At 34.9% G+C, this 12318-nt stretch overlaps 1 long non-coding RNA gene across 1 annotated transcript; it reads left to right on the forward strand.

The window, feature by feature from the left end:
- The first annotated feature begins 895 nt into the window (after nt 1-895).
- Nucleotides 896-3004, forward strand: LOC114369557. The gene is made up of 2 exons (XR_003657658.1): nt 896-1188; nt 2765-3004. It is a non-coding gene; the product is annotated as an uncharacterized LOC114369557 (long non-coding RNA).
- Nucleotides 3005-12318: the final 9314 nt, after the last annotated feature.

Here is a 12318-nt window from a genome sequence, read left to right on the forward strand (position 1 = left end):
GTTATTTCACATTCTTAAAATATTTCGAAAGACACATTTGTTTTACCAAACGGTTTACATGTATAAAAAGAAAAAAAAATACTCATGTTTCTTAGATAGCAATAATTCCCCAATCACATTTCTTAACTAAAATTAGCTCAGTTGATTGAACATGGTGCATGAATTATTAATATAAACCTCCTTATAACTGTCTTTGATTTCTACTAATTAAAAAATAAATAATTCTAGTTAAACTATATGTTAAAACTATCAATCTTAAATTTGGAAAGGTCAATACTTGCCCTAAGTGCTCAAGTAGGGAAAGTGAAAGTGGGTTGGTTGCCAAAAGGTGAGCAAGAAATCTGGATCCGTCCAAAACCTGTGTTACCCGAGCCTAATTTGATTGAAACAGATAACCAGATTTAGGCTTCGGGTGGGATGAAGTGAAAAACTCAATTAAGAATGAATATGTTGGATTGGTGTGGGTAGAAAAAATCAAAACCCCTAAAACCCGCACCTGACCATACTGGTATTTACGTCAAAAAATGCCCATAACACGTTTGTTCAAGAAAGTTACCCTAACTTGTGTCACTGTCACTTACTTTTTTCTCTCATGGTATTGCTGCATAGAATATATATAGGCTAAAGAAAGCTTTGCTCGATCCTGTGCTTTTAGTGGTAGAGAAAACGTGAGGCTAGCATGCAATAGGAGGGTGATAGGTCTTGTACCGTGCAATATGAGCGCAATAGGAATGCTGACCATTAGATAAGTTAATTGATTATCTAATGACGGACATTTGCATCATTACCAGGCACCTTTGCGCATGCAAACAATATTATTTTAAAAGGAAAAGGTGCAAGTGGCTTTCTTTTTTTTATTGATCCTTTTTTAAAAAAGTAGAATCACGATCATTCTTATGTCTCACGGGTCGGGTTATCCCCTTTTGAAGCATCATTCATCTGATTGGGGTCTTTGAGTGTTAAAGCATGAGAAAACATTGCTATGGGATTATCTTGCGTAGTGCCGATGATCGTTTCACCCCGCAATGTTGTTGACGATTGCGTGTGAAACAATGGAGAATTGGTAGTGTTTCCTCTTTGTTGCTTCTTTTTGTTTAACTTGCACCTCTTTTGTTGCCGAACCTCCACATTTGGCCGATTAAGAGTTGGCACAGTTGTTTTCGGACATTGGTGGTGACAGGTTATCAGGTGAGTAAGGCAGTTTTAATTTTTTTTTTTACAATATTCTTTGTTTACGAAGCAGAGGAATTCTTGTGGAAGATACAAATATGGCGTGTCCTCTGTTCCATAAACATAATGAGTCATTACATCCCATTTTCTTAAATTGTGAGGTAGTGAGGAGTTTGTGGTTGAATTGCTATTGGTGGTTATCATCGAACTTCATTAGTGTGTTGCCGGGTACAATTCTATATGGTGTGCCCTTAGTGGGTATTTATTTCTATATGAATATTAATACCTTCTAACCTTGATTGATGTCTGCAACTGAAAACTTAACCTTTGTACTTTGTTTTTGAAAGGTATCTCTGGTACCATATATATATGATATAAATTTGCTGATATAAAGAAACAATATTCTTTGTTTGGATGATTGGACAATATGTGAAATTGAAGTTGTTTTACTTAGTTGTAGTTGTGGCAGATGGTTTTTATTGATATGTAAGGTGAATATATGTAGTTTTTCTTACATAACTTTTGTGAAACGATTTCATTTCATGGGGTTATAGGCTTTTACAATGAATGTTTTTATTGTATTAGGTATAGAGTAAAATTGCAACCTAGATATTATTCAATTTCTTGAGGCACGATATGGAGACACATTCAAAACTAAGATAGAATTTGGTAGTTGAATGGGTACTGTGTTTATGTGGACAAGCATTTAACTTGATCACTTTTAATTTGGTCGAACTTTGTTTGCCTCAGGGGTTGGAGGTTTGATGATATTAACATAATGGGTAAAAACAATGACAATATATATTTTGATGAAGATGAATCTGCAATTGACAAGTGGAATGAACCTGAAGATGGAGTTCTAGAAAAGGATGGTAACTTTGTGAATGATATAGGTTTTTTGGATGATGAAATCTCAAATTGTGAGGGTGAGGAAATTGAAGAGGATGAAGATGAAGTAGTGGAGGAGGAGATTGATTGTTTAAATGAAGTTGAAGGAAGTTTTGGGTTTGTTGAGAACAACATCAACATTGATAGTGAAGATGCTATATATTCAATTAACATGCAAAATTTAACTCACGATCACTTGCAAAGAATACATTTTGTTGATTTGGAAACTACGTACAATTTCTTAAAAGTTATTAATATAGCTAAAAAATAACTAACAAATAGCCACATCGTAACTAAAAAATTATATTATAATCTTTTTTAATTTTATTAATTTCCTTTATTTATATATATTTTTAAAAAAATTAATTTTTTTAAAAATTAAAAATAAAAAGAGAAAAAGTAAATTGAGTCGGGTTTGGAGAATCCAAATTCTCACAGTTGAAACTCAATTTTTTTTTTTTTAAATCACAGGGTAAATTCGCATCCTTTCAATCCAAATTTACAATGTGAATAGTAAACATGCATATTAGTGTAAATAATGGAGAAAATTGTATGTTTTAGTAATTTTTTTTTATATTTGAGAAAAAAATTCTTTAGGTAACTCAATTTTTTTACCTATTTTATCATATTTTTCATAACTCTTCAGCCTTAATTTTTCTTGTTAGCGACAAAAGAAAAACTAACTAATGAATTAATATAATTTCAGGTTCTGTGATGAAGTCCTTTTTTGAAATATGTTGGAAATACATATTCAATTGTGGTGTGGATGGGTACCGCTTTTTTGCTGGTGTTTTTAATGGTTTATTTTGTCATCTTAGTAAAATGTATTTCGATGCTACTGCAACCTTATAGCCCCTCTGCTGTTTGTAATGTTTCTTTTGTTTGCTGCAATGTATTCGGGACAATGTTCATTTCGGTTCTTTGGGTTAATTTATTTTTCATTTTATTTTTGGCTTAATTATCAATTAAATCTTTAAATTATTTTAAATGTCAATTTGGTATTCAAATTTTTAAAAGATTTATTTTCATCCTCAAATTCTTAAAAACTATTTATTAATTAGGTTAATCATTTTTTAAGAAAATTAATCAACTTGAGGACCAAATGATTGAACCATTAAAATAATTTGGTTACATTATCATTCAATACTAGAAATTTGTAAAACCTTAAATTCTGTTTTTTTGAAATATAACTTTAAAATCATTTAAACAATAAATATTGCGAAATACGTGTCATGAAATTAGTTTGTATTTCTAAATTGTTAAAATATCTAAATATATGTATTTTTTTTTCTTTTGGGAAAAGAAAGAACACATATACATATATATTGTGCTTGATTAATACATGTACATATAATTAAAATGCTTATGAATAAAATGTATTATCAAAATGCGTTCTCTAAAAAAATAATTTTGAAAGTTGTTGTCATTTTTCTTCTATCCTTACACAACGCTATAATAAAGTATAGATTATAAAGAAATAACATGCACAAAATTAAATAATGATAAATTGGAAGAGATATGTAAATATACATATTGAACCTTAGTGACCCTTAAGATTTAAACATAAGTGTACTAAAATCATTACAACTATTAGCAAGAAAATAAAATAATCACCGACCCTTGAAATATTACACAGTATCACCAAAACGTTTAATATAACAAAATGTCACGATATTGAATATAAAATTTTTCTCACCCCAAGTATACATCAAAAGGGGAAACAATCTTATACTCATAGTAGTCACTACCCAAGACCCCTAAGCTACCTAGGGTGAAGTCATTTCCTCAAAAGAGTTGCTCTCGTCTTTTGAGGAATCTCATTCATCGTCAGACGAAACCATCTCTCCCTCAAATATCTCTTCACCAGAGACATTTGGTAAAAAGCAATCTCGAATGGTGTGAGATCCTTATCGTTGCTGAAATCTCCCACATCCTCAAGGACCTTGATAGTTGTATTTTGAGAGAAGGTAGTTCTAGTAGGCCTCCCATTAGCATCATGCCCAAAAAATTGCTACAAGAATCGTAGAGGGTTGTCTGGCCGCTCAAATCCAAAGTAGGCGTAGTAGAAGATTACATGGTTGATATCACACTGAGGAGTACGCTAAAAAAGAAAGTGATACATAATGTGTGCCTCTACGGTGATTGGTGGTATTTGGGGCTCATCAAACAAAAGAAAGTGGCACCAAATGTAACCTAAGTGAGCATGAAGGTGTGCCTCTTCCTCCATCGTGTAGCTGTAGCGGTAGCTACTGATTCAAGTGAACATCCTCTGTAGATGCTCCATGACCTCCCACTAAAATGGTGGTTGCAAGGGTGAGCCCTCTGCTCCTCAAACACCATAAACAATAGGCAATAACAAAACAAAACTAAAACATACAATCTATCTAACCATTGCATGTGGTTATCTAAACAAACAACACTCTCGCATCCTAATTGTGTAACTATCACACTTATTTCACAATAGGGCCCAATCACTGTCACCAATCCTCCTAGGTCTTGATGATCTTACAAAATCATGTGGTTCACAGTCGAGAGTAATCATTACATACAGATACATTGTACGCCGATCCCTCATCTTCCAACTCAAAAAGCATAGTCTCAGAGTCCGTCAGAAGTAGCAAAGTGAGGCTTGTGAGTATCTCGCGCTAAATGAGTGCACCAAATGCTGAGTAGTCACCACTCGCTAATTCCCCTAGGTTCTTTGAACCTCTCTGCCCCACTATACCCCAGTGTATCTCTGTCCATCATCCACTTCCTCAACGTAGCCTCACCTTCTCACATAAGGAAATAGAAACATTGGTTCATTAATTTCTTATCATTCAATAGTAACAATAATAAAATACAAACACACATTTTAGTAGTTTTATCAGCAGAGAATCATCACAATTTTAGAACCTGCATCAATCATCAGATCTTGGAGTTATCTCAACAATATAATAGCAAATAAATCAACAGTTCCAGAAAATAAATAATTCTAAGGTAATTTATATGGAGGCATGGATTCCAAAGTTAAGTTTTCTATTGTATAAAATTACTATGTCGCTCGGTTTTACAAAGTTTTGCTCCTAACTTATTTTTAGTGCTCTCGGTTCTCTGGGAATCGAATTTTCGCAAATCTTATATGTTACCCTACATTTTCAAACCTTAAAAACTCATTTTTGAGGTCAAAACTTTAATAAAAATAGTCCATACTTTTATAACACTCAATCCAATTTTATGGCATATTTTCATTTTATAAAAGGTCCTTAAACTTATTTTATTTGTAACTTTTACCGAGAAACTCTTATTTATGTGAAATTTAAGGTTAACTCTATGTTTTAACATGCAAAGAACTCATTTTTGGCATCAAAAACTCAAGGAAAACAGCTCAGCACACAAATCCTGAACATGCTAGCAAGTACGAAAATTTCAAAACAACATGTTCAAGAAAGTTTGACAACAAGCATAGGGTTCAAGAGTTGGAGAGACCCCCCTTACCTCTTGATGAAACTCACGAAATTTTGAAGGAAGAATGAAGAATGTTCAGTTTTCAATGTTTCCCTTCATGAGAAAACATGAAACTTTTAAGTTACTAGAGAAGATAGAACAAGAAAATGAAGAGAAATCAAGTCTGGGATGAAGAATGAAACTTATTTACCTAAGCTTGATAGATTATGGCTCAAGAACACTAGGAACAAGCTTGGAAGAAGAAGAAAAACTGAACCTCTCTCCCTCAATGTTGAACTTGTGAAAATGGAGGAATGACGGCTTCAATTTTTTTTCTTCACAATGAACAAGAAGATAAGGCATAGGTTTCAAGGTGACAAGACTTATTGACACTTGAATGACCCCTTGCCCAGCCATGTTGAACATGCCACTTAATGCCACAAAATGGGTAGTTTTGCTTTTTGCAAAACTATAAAAAATGGAAGGTATAGGAGTTGCCAAAAATGGGTATTTTTGTTTTTTTTTTATCAAAACTAGTAAATCTTATCTTAATTGCCTAGGTTATTGTGTTAATTTTTCTAAGAATACGTGTACCTAGAGTGAACCTCACACGGAGTTCAATTACACTATCACTCAATGCACAATGTAATTTTGCTATAGATGAAATTTTTGTTTAGACAGTTTTCAAATTTTACCAACCAATTAAACAAATTATTTCCACTAAAAAATAAATACGACTAACACTATTTATACAATTAATATTATATTGAGAATAAATTAGATCACATAGACAAATAATAAAATTATACAATGCAAAATTTTCTTTGTCTAATCTTTAATAGTGTAGTTTTATACGTGTAAAAAAATAAATTGAGAAGAAAATATTAAGGGTATTACAAAATTCACCTTAAAAAAGATTCATGTTTCATATTGTGCCTTTAGATGATCATGTCTGCCAAAATTTTTTATTTTTACCCAACTTACTATTATATAATCCAATATTGTAAATTAAATGGCATACCAAAATTTATTCGCAAGAAAAACATTTTCACAAAGAAAGAACGCACTCAACTTCATTCGGTGCTGACTTTTTTATACCATTAATATTATGGTCATCTGAATTAGGTGGTAATAAATAATGTTAAAAGGAAAAATTATTCTGAAATTAGTCGATTCAGTCTTTGGAATACGTTTATTTTTTTTAAAAATTAAATATAAATAATAAACCTAATTAAAATAAGACAATTGTGACATTTGAGTTTTTACAAGAAATTGTATTTGCTTCTGATGTGCCATTATTTTCTCCTATTTCATAAACCTTTTTGCACCATTTTAATTACTGATTAGTCTTAATTGTCAAATTAATTAGACAGTTTTATTATTTGGGCTCATTCAGCTAATTTGATGTTTTTAATCTAATTTCAGGAATTAATGAAGCATTGAGCTTAATCCTTATTTTGGTCGTGGACTTAAAGAGGGCAAATAAAGCAACGTTTACCTTAGTTAATTTCTACTTAGGAGATTGCAATTTTATTTTATGTTGTTCAGTGTTTATTTCGTTTTGGGTCAGAATAATGTAATAGGGCCTAGTGACTTTAAGTGACCCTTATAAATAGCAACCTTGGGATTCGTGTAAGGGGGATTCCATTATTCAGAGCATAGGGTTTTAGGGTTTTACGTTTTTAGCTTTGGATTACTGTTCACGTTAAGGCATTTTGCATTTTTCTGCTTTCAATTGCAATTTCGTTTTTTTACTGTTCCTTCTTCTGCTTTCATTTACGTTTTATGCTTTTAGTTTCATTTACATTTTCTGTTTTTGTTGAAATTATGGAAGGCTAAATTACTGATGTTGTTTGCTTCTGAGGACGAAGCTAAACTCTCTTCGAGATTCTGTTTATAATGTAGCTTCCTGGCAGTTTTCCTTTCACCAATTAACCCGCATTTGTTACTGTTAATCTATGCACGCTTCGTGTTCGATTAATTGCCTCTATGCTTAACTTACGTTCGTGCTTAATGAACGAAGGCTAAATTGGTGTATGTGTTACTTAATCACATATTGACAACCCTAAATTGATTTTCACTTAGTAAATTAAAATAGGGTTGGATTAAGTGGTTAACTGTTATGGACAAATTCTTCATAACCTAGGACAAGAGAATGACTTCTGAATCAGAGGAAACAACACATTTTTAATACTATTAATTTCATATTCCAGTTCGCTTGTTCTTTAATTCACAAAACAAACAACCCCCCAATTGTTACTGTTATTACGAAGTATATTATGAACATTTGGTTAGTCATTGCTCGTTGGGAAAACTGCTAGAACTAAGATAGATGTATATGCAGGCACACTATCTATGGAGTTTGGCGATATAACTATTCATTTTAATATTCTTGATGCTATGAAACACCCATCTGAAGATCTTTCTGTATTTCGGTGTGAAATAATTGACCATATTGTTGATGAATACATGATTGATATTCATTTTAATCTGCATGTCTGTCACTCTTCATGCATTGAATTTGAATTTGTACTTGATCATATGTCTGAATTTGATGCTGAGAGTAAATCTGAATTTGATATTGATTATATGTCTGGTGATGTTTTACCTCTTGAGATTGATTTTCTAGAGTCAGATAGAACTAACCATGTTTCAGGAAGTACATATACTAATGCAATCCTACCCCCCAAGGGCATTGGATAGAAGACTCCAAGAAGATTGGGCCAAAAATGCAAGAGAAGGCCCTAGAGTTCTCATGAGCCTTAGGGTAGATTTCGGGCCCATGGGCTAAGTATGAGCCCACTTATCTTGGCACATATTAGATTAAGGTTTCATTAATTTTGGGCCTTGTATTTAGGGCTCCATAATGTAGGTAGGGTACCCTAGAAATATAGGATTTTTCAGCCCTTGTATTTTAGGGCACCTAGACTAGTTTTTGTATTAGGGGTAGTTTTGTAATTTCACATGCACTAAGTGGATATTTGATGTGTGTGGTTGAAAATAAATTTAATTGAATTGGTAGAAGCCCAATCCAATTAAATTTTAGAGGGGGAGGTGAGCATTTGCTTACTACACCCCATTGCCACATCATATAGTCACACTTTGTGCATGTCCTTCATGCTTTTCATGCCTCATGACACCTAAGCACACTTAGTGGAGAATCTTGGAATTGATCTTGGATTAGTGGGCTGAACCATAACTAAAATTCATTAATCATAATTAGTGAAATTTTGGCTCCAAAGTTTGGCTCCACAAATTCAATTTCAAATTCAAGTGAAATTTGAATTTCCCTCCAATTTTGTGTGACACTTAGGCTATAAATAGAGGTCATGTGTGTGCATTTTTTTGAAACTTTGATGATTTGAATATTAAACTTCAGATTTCAAAGCTCATTTAGAGCACAAAATTTCGTGCTCTTCTCTCCCTCTCCCTTCATTCATCTCCTTCTTCCTCCAAGCTCTTATCCATGGCCTCCTATGGTGGTGAGCTTCTTCTAGACTCATCTTCTCCTTGAAGTGGCGTCTCCTCTCTCTTTCCCTTTCTCCATTCCGCTGCCATTCATCTTCCAAGAAGCAAAGGAATCCATTGATGAAGAAGATTCTAGGCCTACAAGCTCCAATGGAGCTTGCATCATATACCTCTGACTTTCTTTATGAGGTACAGGCTGAGAAACCATCTCTTTCTACCACTATCCACCCACCCACACCAGAATTGAAGCCTCTGCCTCCCTTATTGATGAGCAAGAGGAGAAGTTATTATCAGTTCTCAAGAAGCATAAGAAGGCTATAGGCTGGACCCTGGCGGACATTCCTGGTATTAGCCCATCCACATGTATGCTTCGAATAAATTTAGAGGATGAGGCTAAACCAGTAACACAGCCACAGAGAAGACTCAACCTAGTAATTCTTGATGTAGTGAAGAAGGAGGTAACCAAGCTTTTGCAAGCTAGAATCATTTATCCTATCTCCGACAGCCAATGGGTGAGTCTTGTCCAGGTAGTCCCGAAGAAAACCGGCCTCACCATGATAAAAAATGAGAAGGATGAGCTGATTCCTACTCGAGTGTAGAACAGTTGGAGAGTATGCATCGACTATAGGAGGCTGAACCAGGTTACCAAAAAGGACCATTTTCCACTGCCATTCATTGACCAGATGCTTGAGCGCCTGGCAGGTAAATCTCACTACTGTTTCCTTGATGGTTTTTCTGGTTATATGCAAATCACTATTGCTCTTGAGGATCAGGAAAAGACTACATTCACCTGCCCCTTCGACACTTTTGCCTATAGGAGGATGCCTTTCGGCCTGTGCAATGCCCCTGGTACTTTCCAGCGGTGCATGATTAGTATTTTTAGTGAATTTTTAGAAAATTGCATAGAGGTGTTTATGGATGATTTCACTGTATATGGATCCTCTTTTGATGTTTGTTTGGATAGTCTGGAAAAGGTTTTGAATAGATGCACTAAAACTAACCTTGTTCTAAATTTTTGAAAAATGTCATTTTATGGTTGAGCAAGGTATAGTTTTAGGCCACATTATTTCCAATAAGGGCATTGAAGTAGATCCTGCAAAAATTTCTGTTATTTCACAATTGCCTTACCCCTCTTGCGTGCGAGAGGTGCGATCTTTTCTTGGTCATGCAGGATTATATAGGCGCTTTATAAGAGATTTTAGCAAAGTAGCCCTTCCACTGTCCAACTTGTTGCAAAAAGAGGTGGAGTTTGACTTTAATGATAAATACAAAGAGGCTTTTGATTGCCTCAAATGAGCACTGACTACCACCCCCATCATCCAGGCACCCGACTGGACAGCCCCTTTTGAGCTTATGTGTGATGCATCAAATTATGTATTAGGGGTTGTCCTTGCTCAGAAAATTGATAAATTGCCTAGGGTGATATATTATGCTTCTAGGACTTTAGATGCTGCCCAAGCGAATTATACAACTACTGAGAAAGAGCTACTAGCCATAATTTTTTCTCTTGAAAAATTTTGTTCTTATTTGCTTGGTACTCGCATTGTTTTTTATACTGACCATGCAGCTCTAAAGTACTTGTTGAAGAAGGCTGATTCAAAGCCTGGTTGATTTGATGGATGCTCTGGCTCCAAGAGTTTGATTTGGAGATCCGTGATAGGAGCGAAGCACAAAATTTAGTTGCTGATCATTTGAGTCGGATCGAACGTGTGTCTGATGAGGATTCACCCATTCGGGATGATTTCCCGGATGATCATTTGTATATATTGTATAGTATTTCTGATTCTTTTTCTACTCCCTGGTTTGCTAACATTGTAAATTATTTAGTTGCTTCTGTTTTTCCTCCTTTAGCATCTATGGCCCAAAAAGATAAAATTAAAAGTGATGCTAAGCATTTTATTTGGGATGACCCCTACTTGTGGAAATTGTGCAGTGATCAGGTCATTAGACGGTGCATTCCAGATCATGAGACTGACTCAGTCCTACAGTTCTGTCATTCTTCCGCACCGGGAGGTCATCTGGGTGTTCAAAGGACAGCTCGCAAAGTGCTTGACTGTGGCTTTTATTGGCCCACCATCTTTAAAGATGCGTGGAGATTTGTAGCACTTGTGAGCAGTGTCAGAGAGCAGGAAGTGCACTTACATGGTGACTACAACAAATGCCTCAGCAACCCATGCTATTCTGTGAGGTGTTTGATGTTTGGGGGATAAATTTCATGGGCCCTTTTCCTGTCTCTTTTGGTTATGTTTACATTCTCCTTGCAGTTGATTATGTTTCAAAATGGGTGGAAGCCAAGCCCACTAGAACTAATGATGCTAAGGTTGTTGTAGATTTTGTCAGATTTAATCTGTTTTGCAGGTTTGGAGTACCCAAAGCAATCGTTAGTGATCAAGGAACCCATTTTTGCAACAAATCAATGCATGCCTTGCTTAAAAAGTACGGGGTTGTACACAGGGTATCCACACCATACCACCCCCAAACCAATGGATAGGCAGAAATTTCTAACAGGGAGATCAAGAGAATTTTAGAGAAGATTGTGCAGCCAAGTAGGAAAGATTGGAGTACCAGGCTTGATGATGCTCTTTGGGCACATAGGACTTGAAATTCTGATACCAATGACAGATGTCGTACCGGATGTCACGACATCACGCTTCAGAACATGCAGATTATATTTGACAGTGTGAACAGTTTAAACACGTAAATAACACAAGAGAATTGTTAACCCAGTTCGGTGCAACGTCACCTACATCTGGGGGCTACCAAGCCAGGGAGGAAATCCACTAAAATAGTGTTAGTTCGAAGATCTAACAGCCACTGTTTACAACCTTCTCACCTAACCACTACCCGTGCAACCTCTACCTAAGAGCCACTCTTAGATATGAGAACCCCTCTCACTCCCTCTCAAACACTCTCCCGTGTTTACAGTTAAATCAAATACACACCAGAGATTGCTCTCTGAACAAAAGAGATCAACTCTACACACTCAGGTCCAACACTTGATGTTAGGGTAACATCAAGGTGGCTCACAAAACACTCAAGTCCCAAAACTCACAAAATAACTTTTCAATCTCGGACTTGGTACAAAACTCGTGCAGCTTTCATGTTTATATAGCAGTGTGCGTATCTGGGCTGCAACAACTTGCGCTGGATGAGATCTATCATTCTCCTGAAAAAATCTGCACTTAAAGATCTAACAGATAAAGTTTGATCTTTTAGTTTTTATCTTTAATCTTTAATCCCTGAACGAACTATTCAAGTTTGTAATTCGAACTTTAATTATCTTTTAATTCGTTCCTAAAGATAGATCGCCAAATCTGTTGCTAACTGCACATTAATCTGTTAAAGATATAACAGATTTATGTGTCC

Source organism: Glycine soja, chromosome 10, assembly GCF_004193775.1.
Source record: "Glycine soja cultivar W05 chromosome 10, ASM419377v2, whole genome shotgun sequence".
In the NCBI taxonomy this organism is placed as follows: Eukaryota; Viridiplantae; Streptophyta; class Magnoliopsida; order Fabales; family Fabaceae; genus Glycine; species Glycine soja.